We start from the raw sequence: 5,820 nt of genomic DNA on the forward strand, positions 1-5,820 counted from the left end.
GCACAATTTAAATGTAAAATACTTTCATAGATAATCTTGATTCCTGTTTTTAAAAAAAGGCATGGGGCAGAGGAGTCAATTCTTAAATAAGAGGACTATAGCAGTTCAACAACCAATATTAATTTTTAAATGTGTAATGGAGCTGAAATATCAGCAATATGTCAATATAATTAAGATGTTTTAAAACTGAACTTCAACAAAACCCAAGATTCTGATCTCCCGCTTCATGCAGGAATCTTTATGGAGTCCACTTGAGATTTTCACTCTCTGGCTTTGGTTTGTTTAAAGCAGTTACCATCCTGTTTAACTTCTATGTCAAGGTGTTCACAAGGCCATCTTAATTGACTCACTTGGGCCTTGAACTGCTTGCTCCCAGAAGCTCACTCAGCTCCCTAGGGACATATAGCTAGGATGGGACATGAGTGTTTATGGCAGAATAGTCTTTGGTGCCATGCAGCTGTAAGATCTGGGATGATCATTTCCAGCAGAAAGGAACCCCTAGGTTTGTTGCTCCCTCTAAGAGCATAGTCCTCTCCACTTCCCACACGTTCAACTAATGGATTTCCACTACTTACCTCATGGAACGTTTTGGTGAGATTCTCTATGTTGTATTTTGTTACTGGCAACCACAAGACCCTTACTCTCAGCCTCCCTGGATCTATGGGGATTTCTGGATCACTTCCATTCTCTTCTAGTGGAGGAGTAAATCAGAGGATGATCTGAAACCCTTCCTGTGTCCAGACCGCCTCATTGTGTGGCCATATTTCTTGCTCCCTCATCCAACTTTCAGTGTGGTAGGACATATTTGTGGGTTGATATTCTCAAATTCAATTATAATACAGAACCCCAGTTTCTTCTCGTTCTAAACCCTACAATTTCATGAGGAACTCTGTCAAATCTACTCCTTCCTTTTGAGGAATCACTGAGTGGGAGCAGGATACATGTCTCTTGCACTTTCTTCTCCTTCTCCAGAACCCAACACCAGGATTTTTCAGCATCCCCACTATTAACATTTTGGGCTGCATAAATCTTCATTGTAGGTGTGGGTGTCCTGTGCATTATAGGATGCTTAGCAGCATTCATGGCTTTTGCCCACTAGATGACAATACTCCATTCCCAGTTGTGACAACCAAGCATCTCCAGACATTGCCAAATGTCCCCCTGAGGGAGGCAAAACCACTCTCCACTGAGAACCACTGCTCAACACTGACTATATCCATTGGTATAAAGGTATTTTGTATATGCATAGTATGAGTTGAAGAAGGAAGATAGAAACCTGCTCTGTCTATTAAAATCTCTACAACTATACTGTCTCATCACTCAATGGTGTCATCACTCAATGGTAACCTAATGCTTAAAAAGATCTGGGGATGCTCTTTTCTCCAAAGGAGACTATCCCCACATAAATGCATCTCTATTTAACATCAAGGTCAGTAAGGGCCAACACATGGCCTAGAAAACCAGGTTGAGGGCACCTTCAATTAATATTTCGCATACTGTCTGGTCCAGGTTCTAGCACAATAGTTTGAGAACCAAGACGCATATTGTAGTTATTTATTTCCTGCTGAGAGTTATAATGGCCTTGTTTAATATGGATGTTGCTACCTTCCTAAAGTATAATCCTTATATTCCTGAGTCTAAAATTACAGCATTAAAATATTAGATAAATCTTACATCCTTTGAACATTTCTTCAAGGAACTCACATTTGACTGCCCCTCTAGCCATCCTTCTTCTTTAATTCACAGACTTTTAAAAAAGAGTCTACATTTGCTGCTTTAACTTCCTTACTTCCTTTTATTCCTTAATCCATTGCACTATCACTGTTTTCATACCACTCCACTAAAACTGCTGCTATTAAGACCACCACCTATAATATCCAACATATATTCTCCTGGCCTCATTTTTTTTGTTTCTTCACCTCTCCGTATTTTATATTATGATCAGTTTGGCTTTCCATGAGTGGCGTATCATCAGGCAATCCTAGAACAACCACTGTATCAATTCCCTCTTATTTTCTTGTCTCGTGCTGATGTTGCCCATTCTTTTTTTGTTTTTTTTTTTTCCCCTCAGAGACTCTCTCTTGTCTTGTTAGGCATACTCTGCCTGAAGCAGGCAACCCTTGGTGCTTCTGTGATGGATATCTTTTACTGCTTCCTCCAGAATAACTCCTAGCCCTCTCACTTTGCTTGTGCCCTAAGAAGCAAACCTTTAAGTCCTGTATCAATGAGCTCCTATGCACTATGGCTTCCTTTGACCAGGTTTGGCCAATGGGGATCAATAGTGTAAGTTCAGAGAGAAGGAAGAGAGTCAGGTCAGTTTACTTATTCTCCTATGATGTCTCCTCTCAAACTGGCTGTATCCCTCAACAGATGGACACTGTTTCTTTCATGGCCACCTGCATTCTTGTATGTATTTACATACAGCTTTAGGTGACCTTTACCTTCTCTCATCTGTTTAGGCTTAGAAAATGTAATAGTTTTATTGCTGTTAGTAAGTTTCCTTCAATATTCTTTTGGTTTCCTTTTAACTTGCCCATACTTTTATAATCCATCTCTTTGTAAATATACCCTCCAGAATTATTATAGTTATTACTGAGTGCTCATAATTTTCCTCTTGGGAACCTGAATGAGATACCCACCAATGTGTTATGATGGCCCTTTCCTTTTCTCCAAGGTCACAGCATGTTTATATGATTTTCTACTAAATATACATATATAACCTGTGTACTCCATGGGAACTTCAAATTCAACATGTCCAGATTGAATCTATTATCCTTTTTCTCCCCAAAGCCACATTCCTGGAAGTTAATTTGACTCTCCCATTCTCACTATATGTATGTATTAATTTAATCATTAAATCATATTGAAATGGCTTTTAGTCTGTCTTAATTCATCTTTACTACCTCTCTTAGGTTAGGTATTATTAAATTTACCATTTAAACTGTGAAAATAACCTTTTAAGTTTTTTCCCTGTCACCTGGATTACTGCTAGTGGATTTTCTTTTACACTAGTAGTGTGAACTATCCTATCCTGAAGAGCTGACCCAAAAACTTTTCTAAGCTATTTTCCCCAAGGAAGAAAAAAAAAAAATAACTCCAAGTATTTTACAACTTACTACTCATCTCCTGATATGCTTGCTCTGCAGTCTTATACCCATCCACCAAATCCTTCCCTCCTTAATTTCTGAAAATGCCAAATTCACAGCCTCTGAACACATTACTTTGTTTCTCCATGCTCTAGTACATGTTGTTTTGTACATGTTGTGTCCATTAGTGAAGATTTCATTATATTTCATTTATTTATATTTTATTTATTTATATATCAGCTCTGTCTCTGTGAAACCTTACTGGTCTCAAATAAACCTCACTACTCATTATCCTGTACTATATATGTAGAAGGTAATAAATATGATAATATGCTTTAATTACTTACATTTTTTATTTGTTGCTATACTTGAATTCCTCAAGAGTAGAGACCATTTTTAAAAACCACCTCATGTTTCAGAGAACTGAAAGTACCTTACCAAAAATTATTGATCCATCAGGTTGTTTACTCTTTTCACATAGAGAACATATTTTTTTAAAAATAAAAATTTCACATTTCATTTTTAAATAAATCATATTTTGGCAGGCTCCCTTACATCAACTGTCTAAGAGCCTCACTGTTAGAAGCAACAACCTCACCCCTTCCTCTCCACTATCTGCTCAGCAGCCACAAAGCAGCAACCATGCTTGACTATATCTCCATCCATGTTGGCCAGGCTGGACAGACTGGCAATGTCTTCTGGGAGCTCTATTGCCTAGAACATGGCATCCAGCCCAATGGTCAAATGCCAAGTGACAAGACTATTGGGGGAGGAGATGACTCCTTCAACACCTTCTTCAGTGTGATGGCTGTTGGCAAGCATGTGCCCAGTGTTTGTAGACCCAGCACCCATGGTCATTGGTGGAGTTTGCATTGGCACCTACTGCCAGCTTTCCCACCCTGAACAGTCTAACACAGGCAAGGAAGATGCTGCCAATAACTGACCAAAGGCATTACACCCTTGACAAGAGGATCATTGACCTCATCTTGAACTGAATTTGGAAACTGTCTGACCAGTGCACAAGTCTTCAGGGTTCTCAGTTTTCCACAGCTTTGGAGGGGGAACTGGTTTTAGGTTCACCTCCGTGCTGATAGAATGACCTTCTGGTAAGAAGTCCAAGCTGGAATTTCCACATTCCAGGTTTCCACAGCTATATTTGAGCTCTAAAACTCCATCCTCATTATCCATACCATCCTGGAGCACCCTGATTTTGCCTTCATGCTAAAGGCTTTCCACAGCTTTATTTGAGCTCTAAAACTCCATCTTCATTATCCCCAGGTTTCCACAGCTATATTTGAGCTCTAAAACTCCATCTTCATTATCCATACCATCCTGGAGCACCCTGATTTTGCCTTCATGCTAAACTATGAGGCCATCTGTAGTAGAAACCTCAATATTGAACATCCAACATAACACTAACCTTAGCCACATTGTTAGCTAAATTGTGTCTTCCATCACCATTTCCCTCAGATTTGATGGAGTCTTGAATGTTGATCTGACAGAATTCCAGACAAACCTGGTGCCCTATCCTCATAGCCACTTCCCTCTGGCCATACATGCTCCTGTCATCTCTGCTGAGAAAGCCTGCCATCTGTACCTTCTGTAATAGTGATCATCAATGCATGCTTTGAGCCAGCCAACCGGATGGTGAACTATGCCCCTCGCCATAGTAAACACATGGCTTGCTGCCTGTTGGTCCATGGTGACATGGTTCCCAAAGATGTTAATGCTGCCATTGCCACCATAAAGACTAAGCATATAATCCAGTTTGTGGACTGGGGTCTCACTGGCTTCAAAGTTGGCATCAATCACAAGCCTCCCACTGTGGTACCTGGTGGAGAACTGGCCAAAGTAAGGCGAGGCTTGGGCATGTTGAGCAACACCACAGCCAGTGGTGAGACTTGGGCTCATTTGCACCACAAGTTTGACCTGATGCATGCCAACCATGCCTTTGTTCATTGGTATGTGGGTGAGGGCATGGAGAAAGGAGAATTTTCTGAGGCCCTTGAGAAGGATTATGAGGAGTTTGGTGTGGTTTCTGTTGTAGCAAAGGGTAAAGAAGGAGAAGAGGATAAAGAAGAAGGAGAGGAATACAAAAGTTAAAAATGTCACAAAGGTGCTGCTTTTACAGGGAAGTTTAATCTATCTTAAAAGCATTAATAAGCCGTGCTCTGATCCATTCATTTGTACATAACAGTGTATATACTTTCACATACAATTACTGACCTGTGTTTGAAAATATGATGCTTTATTTCAGACCCAAGCTGTCCATTTATCTCATGGGTTTAAATAAAGTATTCTCTATCTTAAAGGAAAGATCAAAAGACAAAAATATAAATAAATAAAAATTAAAATTAAAAAAAAAGCAATCAATCAGTCAGTCGTGTTTTGGGGTATTGTCTTTAAGCAAGTATCCAGTCTAAGTACTTGTAACAAATATAACAATCTTATTTTTCTAGTAAAAAAGACAAATTTGAGGTCACATGCCAAATGGAAAAAGTTTGTATGTAGGCATGATAATTTCTTAAATTATTTTTCTCTTTCCTGGCTGGTTTCCTGTAATTCTAATTTACTTTCCTAGGGACATCCAGTTCCCTAATTTAAGAGTTAAAGTTCTATATATTCAAGCTCTTGCTTAAAATCAGAACCAGAATTAGTGCTATTTAGATATATGATTTGTTTGCTTTTAGTTACTAGGTTAAGTTTAATTTCCACTCATCTTTAGCTCTCAAGA

The 5,820-nt window shown here is 39.1% G+C and overlaps 1 pseudogene; it reads left to right on the top strand.

The window, feature by feature from the left end:
- Positions 1-3,728: 3,728 nt before the first annotated feature.
- LOC111146689 lies at positions 3,729-5,159 on the top strand (annotated as a pseudogene).
- The last annotated feature ends 661 nt before the right edge of the window (positions 5,160-5,820 follow it).

The sequence above is a fragment of the Enhydra lutris genome, unplaced genomic scaffold, assembly GCF_002288905.1.
Source record: "Enhydra lutris kenyoni isolate GAN:26980312 unplaced genomic scaffold, ASM228890v2 scaffoldscaffold2, whole genome shotgun sequence".
Classification (NCBI taxonomy): Eukaryota; Metazoa; Chordata; class Mammalia; order Carnivora; family Mustelidae; genus Enhydra; species Enhydra lutris.